Source organism: Gallus gallus, chromosome 35, assembly GCF_016699485.2.
Source record: "Gallus gallus isolate bGalGal1 chromosome 35, bGalGal1.mat.broiler.GRCg7b, whole genome shotgun sequence".
Taxonomy (NCBI): Eukaryota; Metazoa; Chordata; class Aves; order Galliformes; family Phasianidae; genus Gallus; species Gallus gallus.
Genome location: NC_052566.1, coordinates 165,130 through 176,842, shown reverse-complemented (window position 1 = coordinate 176,842; position 11,713 = coordinate 165,130). Strand labels below are relative to the sequence as shown.

The following is an 11,713-nucleotide window of genomic DNA, read 5'->3' as shown; positions in this document are numbered from 1 at the left end:
CATTAACCCCAACGACCTCCATTGCAGCACCCATTCCTCCCACGGTCCGACTGTAGCAACAGCGTCACCTCCGACTATCGCATCACCTCCGCCCCCCATTTCCTCCCCTCCAATCCCCCTAATTAACCCCCCCAATTAACTAATGACTCTTCATCACCCCCCCCAGCCTCCGCCAGCCGCCCGACCCTCTACAAGCTCCTCCCTCTGCCCTCCGAATGCCCCGACCCCAACGTCACCATCGGCTGCCTCGTCACCTCCTTCCTCCCACCCCCCGTCACCGTCACCTGGACTACAGGCGGAGCGGCCGACGCCACCGCCGTGACCTCTCTGCCCGTCGCCACCACCGGCGGTACCTACAGCCTCACCACGGCTCTGACTGTACCCCGGGAACAGCTGCAGGGCAATGAGTTCGTCTGTAGGGCGCAGCACGCGGCCACCGGGGCTGATGTGAAGGAGACCATCAGTGGGGATGGTGAGTGGGGCTTCTGGGGGATGGGGGGGGGGGGTTGGATGACTGTTGGTCCTCCAGGAGGTGAAGGTGGTCCTCCAGGAGGGGAGGAGGTGAGGATGGTCCTCCAGGAGGCGAGGATGGTCCTCCAGGAGGTGAGGATGGTCCTCCAGGAGGTGAAGGTGGTCCTCCAGGAGGGGAGGAGGTGAGGATGTTCCTCCAGGAGGTGAAGATGGTCCTCCAGGAGGTGAGGATGGTCCTCCAGGAGGTGTTTGGGTGTTGGTGAGATGGGAGGTCCTCCAGGAGGTGAGGATGGTCCTCCGGGAGGCGAGGATGGTCCTCCAGGAGGTGAGGACATGAGGATGGTCCTCCAGGAGGTGAAATTGGTCCTCCAGGAGGTGTTGTCTGACTGTTGGTGGGATAGGAGGTGAGGATGGTCCTCCAGGAGGTGAAGGTGGTCCTCCAGGAGGCGAGGATGGTCCTCCAGGAGGTGTTTGGGTGTTGGTGAGGTGGGAGGTCCTCCAGGAGGTGAGGAGGTGAGGATGGTCCTCCAGGAGGTGAAGGTGGTCCTCCAGGAGGTGAAGGTGGTCCTCCAGGAGGAGAGGATGTGAGGATGGTCCTCCAGGAGGTGAGGATGGTCCTCCAGGAGGTGAAGGTGGTCCTCCAGGAGGGGAGGAGGTGAGGATGGTCCTCCAGGAGATGAGGATGGTCCTCCAGGAGGGGAGGACGTGAGGATGGTCCTCCAGGAGGTGAAATTGGTCCTCCAGGAGGTGAAGATGGTCCTCCAGTCGGTGAGGATGGTCCTCCAGGAGGTGAGGATGGTCCTCCAGGAGGGGACGATGGTCCTCCAGGAGGTGTTTGGGTGTTGGTGGGGTGGGAGGTCCTCCAGGAGGTGAAGAGGTGAGGATGGTCCTCCAGGAGGTGTTGTCCGTCTGTTGTTTTTTGGGGTTGGGGGGGGGTTTTGGGGGGACTGTTGTCCGACTGTTGTTTTTTGGGGTTGGCTGACTGTTGGTCCTCCAGGAGGTGAGGATGGTCCTCCAGGCGGTGTTGGTGGGGTGGGAGGTCCTCCAGGAGGTGAAATTGGTCCTCCAGGAGGTGAAGATGGTCCTCCAGGAGGGGAGGATGGTCCTCCAGGAGGTGTTTGGGTGTTGGTGGGGTGGGAGGTCCTCCAGGAGGTGAGGAGGTGAGGATGGTCCTCCAGGAGGTGTTGTCCGACTGTTGCTGGGGCAGGAGGTGAGGATGGTCCTCCAGGAGGTGTTGTCCGACTGTTGCTGGGATGGGAGGTGAAGATGGTCCTCCAGGAGGTGTTTTCTGACTGTTGTTGGGACAGGAGGTCCTCCAGGAGGTGCTGTCTGACTGTTGGTGGGTTGGGAGATAAAGATGGTCCTCCAAGAGGTAAACATGGTCCTCCAGGAGGTGTTGTCCGACTGTTGGTTGGGTAGGAGGTGAAGCTGGTCCTCCAGGAGGTGAGGATGGTCCTCCAGGAGGTGAGGATGGTCCTCCAGGAGGTGTTTTCCAACTGTTGTTGGGACAGGCGGTCCTCCAGGAGGTGCTGTCCGACTGTTGGTGGGATGGGAGGTCCTCCAGGAGGTGCTGTCCGACTGTTGGTGGGTTGGGAGATAAAGTTGGTCCTCCAGGAGGTGAAGCTGGTCCTCCAGGAGGTGAGGATGGTCCTCCAGGAGGTGAAGATGGTCCTCCAGGAGGTGTTTTTTGACTGTTGTTGGGATGGGAGGTCCTCCAGGAGGTGCTGTCCGACTGTTGTTGGGACGGGAGGTCCTCCAGGAGGTAAACATGGTCCTCCAGGAGGTGTAGTCTGAGTGTTGCTGGGACGGGCGGTCCTCCCGGATGGACTGTGACTGTTGGTGGGTTGGGAGATAAAGATGGTCCTCCAGGAGGTAAACATGGTCCTCCAGGAGGTGTTGTCTGACTGTTGGTGGGATAGGAGGTGAGGATGGTCCTCCAGGAGGTGAAGATGGTCCTCCAGGAGGTGAGGATGGTCCTCCAGGAGGTGTTTTTTGACTGTTGTTGGGATGGGAGGTCCTCCAGGAGGTGCTGTCCGACTGTTGGTGGGATGGGAGGTCCTCCAGGAGGTGCTGTCCGACTGTTGGTGGGTTGGGAGATAAAGTTGGTCCTCCAGGAGGTGAAGCTGGTCCTCCAGGAGGTGAGGATGGTCCTCCAGGAGGTGAAGATGGTCCTCCAGGAGGTGTTTTTTGACTGTTGTTGGGATGGGAGGTCCTCCAGGAGGTGCTGTCCGACTGTTGTTGGGACGGGAGGTCCTCCAGGAGGTAAACATGGTCCTCCAGGAGGTGTTTTCTGACTGTTGCTGGGACGGGCGGTCCTCCCGGATGGACTGTCTGACTGTTGGTGGGTTGGGAGATAAAGATGGTCCTCCAGGAGGTGAGGATGGTCCTCCAGGAGGTGTTGTCTGACTATTGCTGGGATGGGAGGTGAAGATGGTCCTCCAGGAGGTGAAGTTGGTCCTCCAGGAGGTGAGGATGGTCCTCCAGGAGGTGTTTTTTGACTGTTGTTGGGATGGGAGGTCCTCCAGGAGGTGCTGTCCGACTGTTGTTGGGACGGGAGGTCCTCCAGGAGGTAAACATGGTCCTCCAGGAGGTGTTTTCCGACTGTTGCTGGGACGGGCGGTCCTCCCGGATGGACTGTCTGACTGTTGGTGGGTTGGGAGATAAAGATGGTCCTCCAGGAGGTAAACATGGTCCTCCAGGAGGTGTAGTCTGACTGTTGCTGGGATAGGAGGTGAGGATGGTCCTCCAGGAGGTGAAGATGGTCCTCCAGGAGGTGAAGATGGTCCTCCAGGAGGTGTTTTTTGACTGTTGTTGGGATGGGAGGTCCTCCAGGAGGTGCTGTCCGACTGTTGTTGGGACGGGAGGTCCTCCAGGAGGTAAACATGGTCCTCCAGGAGGTGTTTTCTGACTGTTGCTGGGACGGGCGGTCCTCCCGGATGGACTGTCTGACTGTTGGTGGGTTGGGAGATAAAGTTGGTCCTCCAGGAGGTAAACATGGTCCTCCAGGAGGTGTTGTCTGACTGTTGGTGGGATAGGAGGTGAGGATGGTCCTCCAGGAGGTGAAGATGGTCCTCCAGGAGGGGAGGACGTGAGGATGGTCCTCCAGGAGGTGAAGATGGTCCTCCAGGAGGTGTTTTTTGACTGTTGTTGGGATGGGAGGTCCTCCAGGAGGTGCTGTCCGACTGTTGTTGGGACGGGAGGTCCTCCAGGAGGTAAACATGGTCCTCCAGGAGGTGTTTTCTGACTGTTGCTGGGACGGGCGGTCCTCCCGGATGGACTGTCTGACTGTTGGTGGGTTGGGAGATAAAGTTGGTCCTCCAGGAGGTAAACATGGTCCTCCAGGAGGTGTTGTCTGACTGTTGGTGGGATAGGAGGTGAGGATGGTCCTCCAGGAGGTGAAGATGGTCCTCCAGGAGGGGAGGACGTGAGGATGGTCCTCCAGGAGGTGAAGATGGTCCTCCAGGAGGTGTTTTTTGACTGTTGTTGGGATGGGAGGTCCTCCAGGAGGTGCTGTCCGACTGTTGGTGGGTTGGGAGATAAAGTTGGTCCTCCAGGAGGTAAACATGGTCCTCCAGGAGGTGAAGTTGGTCCTCCAGGAGGTGAGGATGGTCCTCCAGGAGGTGTTTTCTGACTGTTGTTGGGACGGGAGGTCCTCCAGGAGGTGTTTTCCGACTGTTGTTGGGACAGGAGGTCCTCCAGCAGGGACTGTCCGACTGTTGGTGGGTTGGGAGATAAAGATGGTCCTCCAGGAGGTAAACATGGTCCTCCAGGAGGTGTTGTCTGACTGTTGCTGGGATAGGAGGTGAGGATGGTCCTCCAGGAGGTGAAGATGGTCCTCCAGGAGGTGAGGATGGTCCTCCAGGAGGTGTTTTTTGACTGTTGTTGGGATGGGAGGTCCTCCAGGAGGTGCTGTCCGACTGTTGTTGGGACGGGCAGTCCTCCCGGATGGACTGTCTGACTGTTGGTGGGTTGGGAGATAAAGATGGTCCTCCAGGAGGTAAACATGGTCCTCCAGGAGGTGTTGTCTGACTGTTGCTGGGATAGGAGGTGAGGACGGTCCTCCAGGAGGTGAAGTTGGTCCTCCAGGAGGTGAGGATGGTCCTCCAGGAGGTGTTTTTTGACTGTTGTTGGGATGGGAGGTCCTCCAGGAGGTGCTGTCCGACTGTTGTTGGGACGGGAGGTCCTCCAGGAGGTAAACATGGTCCTCCAGGAGGTGTTGTCCGACTGTTGCTGGGACGGGCGGTCCTCCCGGATGGACTGTCTGACTGTTGGTGGGTTGGGAGATAAAGATGGTCCTCCAGGAGGTAAACATGGTCCTCCAGGAGGTGTAGTCTGACTGTTGCTGGGATAGGAGGTGAGGACGGTCCTCCAGGAGGTGAAGTTGGTCCTCCAGGAGGTGAAGTTGGTCCTCCAGGAGGTGAAGATGGTCCTCCAGGAGGTGTTTTTTGACTGTTGTTGGGATGGGAGGTCCTCCAGGAGGTGCTGTCCGACTGTTGTTGGGACGGGAGGTCCTCCAGGAGGTAAACATGGTCCTCCAGGAGGTGTTGTCCGACTGTTGCTGGGACGGGCGGTCCTCCCGGATGGACTGTCTGACTGTTGGTGGGTTGGGAGATAAAGATGGTCCTCCAGGAGGTAAACATGGTCCTCCAGGAGGTGTAGTCTGACTGTTGCTGGGATAGGAGGTGAGGATGGTCCTCCAGGAGGTGAAGTTGGTCCTCCAGGAGGTGAGGATGGTCCTCCAGGAGGTGTTTTTTGACTGTTGTTGGGATGGGAGGTCCTCCAGGAGGTGCTGTCCGACTGTTGTTGGGACGGGAGGTCCTCCAGGAGGTAAACATGGTCCTCCAGGAGGTGTAGTCTGACTGTTGTTGGGACGGGCGGTCCTCCCGGATGCCCTGTCCGACTGTTGCCGGGCTTTTGTTTCCCTCCACCCACACGGGGGCGTCCTCCGTCTTTCTGGCCCCGTAGGCGTCTGCCTCGTAGTCACCCCCAAAGTGACCCTCCTGAGCGACCCCACCCAGGAGGACCCCGAGCGCCGCGTCCTCCTCGTCTGCCTGGTGGAAGGGCTGCCGTCGGCCGGCGCCGCCATCCAATGGCTGCAGGACAACGAGGAGATGACCCCCGCCCCCGAGAGCGACGAGTCGGGCTGCTCCGACTGTACGGAGAGCGGCGTCACCCAATGGAGCCGCGTCAACGTCACCCGCAAGAGCTGGGAGGGGGGGGGCGCGCTTCGGCTGCCGGGTGACCCACGAGGGTCTGAAGGAGCCGCTCAGCGCCACCGTCAGAAACGAATGTGGAGGTGAGGATGGGGGGGGGGGGGGGGGGGGGGTTTGGGGGGTTTTGGGGGTGGTTGGGGGGATTTGGGGGGTGGTTGGAGGACTTTGAGAGGAGTTGGAGGACTTTGGGGGTGGTTGGAGGACTTTGAGGGGTGGTTGGAGGGATTTGGGGGGTGGTTGGAGGACTTTGGAGGTGGTTGGAGGACTCTGGGGGTGGTTGGAGGACTTAGGGAGAAGTTGGAGGACTCTGGGGGTGGATGGAGGACTTTGGGGGGTGGTTGGAGGGATTTGGGGGTGGTTGGAGGACTTAGGGAGAAGTTGGAGGACTTTGGGGGTGGTTGGAGGACTTAGGGAGAAGTTGGAGGACTCTGGGGGTGGTTGGAGGACTTAGGGAGAAGTTGGAGGACTCTGGGGGTGGATGGAGGGATTTGAGGGTGGTTGGAGGACTTTGGGGGGTGGTTGGAGGACTTTGGGGGGTGGTTGGAGGGCTTTGAGGGGGGTTGGAGGACTTTGGAGGTGGTTGGAGGACTCAGGGAGTTGTTGGAGGACCCTAGGTGAAGGTTGGGGGTGGTTGGAGGACTCTGGAGGTGGTTGGAGGACTTTGGGAGAAGTTGGAGGACTTTGAGGGGTGGTTGGAGGACTTTGAGGGGGGGGTTGGAGGACTCTGGGGGTGGTTGGAGGGATTTGGGGGGTGGTTGGAGGACTTTGGGGGTGGTTGGAGGGCTTTGAGGGGTGGTTGGAGGGCTTTGGGGGTGGTTGGAGGGATTTGGGGGGGGGTTGGAGGACTTTGGAGGTGGTTGGAGGACTTTGAGGGGTGGTTGGAGGACTTAGGGAGAAGTTGGAGGACTTTGAGGGGTGGTTGGAGGACTTTGAGGGGGTGGTTGGAGGGATTTGGGGGTGGTTGGAGGGATTTGGGGGGGGTTGGAGGACTTTGAGAGAAGTTGGAGGGATTTGGGGGGTGGTTGGAGGACTTTGGAGGTGGTTGGAGGACTCTGGGGGTGGTTGGAGGACTTTGAGAGAAGTTGGAGGACTTTGGGGGTGGTTGGAGGACTTTGAGGGGTGGCTGGAGGGCTTTGGGGGTGGTTGGAGGACTTTGGGGGTGGTTGGAGGACTTTGGAGGTGGTTGGAGGACTTTGAGAGAAGTTGGAGGACTTTGAGGGGTGGTTGGAGGACTTAGGGAGAAGTTGGAGGACTTTGAGGGGTGGTTGGAGGACTTTGAGGGGGTGGTTGGAGGGATTTGGGGGTGGTTGGAGGGATTTGGGGGGGGGTTGGAGGACTTTGAGAGAAGTTGGAGGGATTTGGGGGGTGGTTGGAGGACTTTGGAGGTGGTTGGAGGACTCTGGGGGTGATTGGAGGACTTTGGGAGAAGTTGGAGGACTTTGAGGGGTGGTTGGAGGACTTTGAGGGGGTGGTTGGAGGGATTTGAGGGGGGGGTTGGAGGGATTTGGGGGGGGGTTGGAGGACTTTGAGAGAAGTTGGAGGGATTTGGGGGGTGGTTGGAGGACTTTGGAGGTGGTTGGAGGACTCTGGGGGTGGTTGGAGGACTTAGGGAGAAGTTGGAGGACTTTGAGGGGTGGTTGGAGGGCTTTGAGGGTGGTTGGAGGACTTTGGGGGGTGGTTGGAGGACTTTGAGGGGTGGTTGGAGGGCTTTGAGGGGGGGTTGGAGGACTTAGGGAGAAGTTGGAGGACTTTGGGAGTCGTTGGAGGACCCTAGGTGAAGGTTGGGGGTGGTTGGAGGACTCTGGGGGTGATTGGAGGACTTTGGGAGAAGTTGGAGGACTTTGAGGGGTGGTTGGAGGACTTTGAGGGGGTGGTTGGAGGGATTTGAGGGGGGGGTTGGAGGGATTTGGGGGGGGGTTGGAGGACTTTGAGAGAAGTTGGAGGGATTTGGGGGGTGGTTGGAGGACTTTGGAGGTGGTTGGAGGACTCTGGGGGTGGTTGGAGGACTTAGGGAGAAGTTGGAGGACTTTGAGGGGTGGTTGGAGGGCTTTGAGGGTGGTTGGAGGACTTTGGGGGGTGGTTGGAGGACTTTGAGGGGTGGTTGGAGGGCTTTGAGGGGGGGTTGGAGGACTTAGGGAGAAGTTGGAGGACTTTGGGAGTCGTTGGAGGACCCTAGGTGAAGGTTGGGGGTGGTTGGAGGACTTTGGAGGTGGTTGGAGGACTTTGGGAGAAGTTGGAGGACTTTGAGGGGTGGTTGGAGGACTTTGAGGGGGTGGTTGGAGGGATTTGGGGGTGGTTGGAGGGATTTGGGGGGGGGTTGGAGGACTTTGAGAGAAGTTGGAGGGATTTGGGGGGTGGTTGGAGGACTTTGGAGGTGGTTGGAGGACTCTGGGGGTGGTTGGAGGACTTAGGGAGAAGTTGGAGGACTTTGAGGGGTGGTTGGAGGACTTTGAGGGTGGTTGGAGGACTTTGAGGGGTGGTTGGAGGGCTTTGAGGGGGGGTTGGAGGACTTAGGGAGAAGTTGGAGGACTTTGGGAGTCGTTGGAGGACCCTAGGTGAAGGTTGGGGGTGGTTGGAGGACTTTGGAGGTGGTTGGAGGACTTTGGGAGAAGTTGGAGGACTTTGAGGGGTGGTTGGAGGACTTTGAGGGGGTGGTTGGAGGGATTTGGGGGTGGTTGGAGGGATTTGGGGGGGGGTTGGAGGACTTTGAGAGAAGTTGGAGGGATTTGGGGGGTGGTTGGAGGACTTTGGAGGTGGTTGGAGGACTCTGGGGGTGGTTGGAGGACTTAGGGAGAAGTTGGAGGACTTTGAGGGGTGGTTGGAGGACTTTGAGGGTGGTTGGAGGACTTTGAGGGGTGGTTGGAGGGCTTTGAGGGGGGGTTGGAGGACTTAGGGAGAAGTTGGAGGACTTTGGGAGTCGTTGGAGGACCCTAGGTGAAGGTTGGGGGTGGTTGGAGGACTTTGGAGGTGGTTGGAGGGCTTTGGGGGTGGTTGGAGGGATTTGGGGGGTGGTTGGAGGACTTTGGAGGTGGTTGGAGGACTCTGGGGGTGGTTGGAGGACTTTGGGGGTGGTTGGAGGACTCTGGAGGTGGTTGGAGGACTCTGGGGGTGGTTGGAGGACTTTGGGAGTAGTTGGAGGACTCTGAGTGAAGGTTGGAGGACTTTGGGGGTGGTTGGAGGACTCTGGGGGTGGTTGGAGGACTTTGGGGGTGTTTGGAGGACTTCAGTGGTGGTTGGAGGACTTTGGGGGTGGTTGGAGGACTTTGGGGGGTGGTTGGAAGACTTTGGGGGTGGTTGGAGGGCTTTGGGGGTGGTTGGAGGTCTCTGGAGGTGGTTGGAGGACTTTGGGGGGGGGTTGGAGGACTTTGGGGGTGGTTGGAGGGCTTTGGGGGTGGTTGGAGGTCTCTGGAGGTGGTTGGAGGACTTTGGGGGGGGGTTGGAGGACTTTGGGGGTGGTTGGAGGACTCTGGAGGTGGTTGGAGGGCTTTGGGGGGTGGTTGGAGGACTTTGGAGGTGGTTGGAGGACTTTGGAGGTGGTTGGAGGACTTTGGGGGGTGGTTGGAGGACTTTGGGGGGTGGTTGGAAAAACGGCCCCCAAAATGGGGACAAACGACCCCAAATCCCCCCAATCCGAGGTCATATTATGGGATGGCCACCACCTGACCCCCCCTCAACCTTCCCCCCCCCCTACAGCCACCCCCAATACCCCCAAATGGATGGGAGATAAGACCCCATATGGGGACAAACGACCCCAAAATGGGATCGAACGACCCCAAATCCCCCCAGTCCAAGGTCATATTATGGGCTGGCCACCACCTGACCCCAAAACTCTTCCCCCCCCCCCCCTACAGCCACCCCCCAGCTACAAGTGTCCCTCCTCCCCAAATGGATGGGAGAAACGACCCCATATGGGGACAAACGACCCCAAAATGGGATCGAACGACCCCAAAATGGGGACGAACGACCCCAAATCCCCCCAATCCGAGGTCATATTATGGGCTGGCCACCTCCTGACCCCCCCTAAACCCTTCCCCCCCCTACAGCCACCCCCAACACCCCCAAATGGATGGGAGATACGGCCCCATATGGGGACAAACGACCCCAAAATGGGATCGAACGACCCCAAATGGGGTCAAACGACCCCCTCAACCCTTCCCCCCCCCCTACAGCCACCCCCCAGCTACAAGTGTCCCTCCTCCCCAAATGGATGGGAGAAACGACCCCATATGGGGACATACGCCCCCCAAATGGGGACGAACGGCCCCAAATCCCCCCAGTCCAAGGTCATATTATGGGATGGCCACCTCCTGACCCCCCTACCCCCCTTACCTCCCCCTCCCAACCCCCTCCATCCCTCCCATCCCTCCTCCCCCAATACCCCCAAATGGATGGGAGATACGACCCCATATGGGGACAAACGACCCCAAACCCCCCCAATCCGAGGTCATATTATGGGATGGCCGCCTCATGACCCCCCCTCAACCCTTCCCCCCAAATGGATGGGAGAAACGGCCCCATATGGGGAGATACACCCCCCAAATGGGGACGAACGACCCCAAATCCCTCCAACCCGAGGTCATATTATGGGATGGCCACCTCCTGACCCCAAAACTCTTCCCCCCCCCCCCTACAGTCCCCCCCCATCCCTCCCATCCCTCCTCCTCCAATGGATGGGAGAAACGACCCCATATGGCGACAAACGACCCCAAAATGGGATCGAACGACCCCAAATGGGGTCAAACGACCCCCATAAACCCTTCCCCCCCCTACAGCCACCCCCCAGCTACAAGTGTCCCTCCTCCCCAAATGGATGGGAGAAACGACCCCATATGGGGACAAAGGGCCCCAAATCCCCCCAGTCCAAGGTCATATTATGGGCTGGCCACCTCCTGACCCCCCTACCCTCCTTACCTTCCCTTCCCATCCCTCCTCCCCCAATACCCCCAAATGGATGGGAGAAAAGACCCCATATGGCGACAAACGACCCCAAAATGGGATCGAACGACCCCAAATGGGGTCAAACGACCCCCATAAACCCTTCCCCCCCCCCTACAGCCACCCCCCAGCTACAAGTGTCCCTCCTCCCCCCCACCCTGGAGGAGCTGCTGGTGAGCCACAACGCGACGGTGACGTGCGTGGTCAGCAACGCGGCCGCGGCCGACGGGGTCAGCGTCAGTTGGAGCCGAAGCAGCGGTGGGGGTCTGGACGTCAGTCAGACGGAGGACAGACAGGCGGACGGGCGTTACACCGTCCGCAGCTTCCTGAGGGTCTGCGCCGAGGAGTGGAACGGGGGGGAGACGTTCGGCTGCAGCGTCAGAGAGGAGGGGGTGGTGGTGGCGGAGGAGAGCATCAGGAAGGAGACGGGTGAGGTTTTGGGGGGGGTATGGGGGGTAATGGGGGGGATTTGGGGGGTAATGGGGGGATTTGGGGGGATTTGGGGGGCGTTGGGGGAGATTTGGGGGGGATTTGGGGGGGTAATGGGGGGTAATGGGGGGTAATGGGGGGATTTGGGGGGGACTTGGGGATTTGGGGGGGATATGGGGTAATGGGGGGCGTTGGGGGGCGTTGGGGGGGATTTGGGGGGGTAATGGGGGGATTTGGGGGGTAATGGGGGGATTTGGGGGGATTTGGGGGGCGTTGGGGGAGATTTGGGGGGGATTTGGGGGGGTAATGGGGGGTAATGGGGGATTTAGGGGGGATTTGGGGGGTAATGGGGGGATTTGGGGGGGATTTGGGGGGGCGTTGGGGGGGATTGGGGGGGATTGGGGGGGATTTGGGGGGGATTGAGGTAATGGGGGGTAATGGGGGGGGAATAGGGGGAATGGAGGGGGAAATGGGGGGTAATGGGGGGGATTTGGGGTGGTGGCGGAGGAGAGCATCAGGAAGGAGACGGGTGAGGTTTTGGGGGGGGGATGGGGGGGGTTTGGGGGGGATTTGGGGGGTAATGGGGGGGATTTAGGGGGGATTTGGGGGGTAATGGGGGGATTTGGGGGGATTTGGGGGGGTAATGGGGGGGATTTGGGGGGTAA

At 59.6% G+C, this 11,713-nt stretch overlaps 1 long non-coding RNA gene across 8 annotated transcripts; it reads left to right on the top strand.

Moving 5' to 3' along the window:
• Positions 1-566: 566 nt before the first annotated feature.
• Positions 567-5,430, top strand: LOC121108127. 8 transcript variants are annotated; one of them, XR_006932299.1, is made up of 5 exons: positions 1,407-2,221; positions 2,486-2,651; positions 2,846-2,895; positions 2,938-3,244; positions 4,071-5,430. It is a non-coding gene; the product is annotated as an uncharacterized LOC121108127 (long non-coding RNA). The 8 variants fall into 8 exon arrangements; XR_005842439.2 differs by having other exon boundaries at positions 1,408-2,026; positions 2,323-2,651; positions 2,846-3,244; XR_005842443.1 differs by lacking the exon at positions 2,486-2,651 and adding an exon at positions 2,323-2,435 and having other exon boundaries at positions 1,409-2,026; positions 2,846-3,244.
• Positions 5,431-11,713: the final 6,283 nt, after the last annotated feature.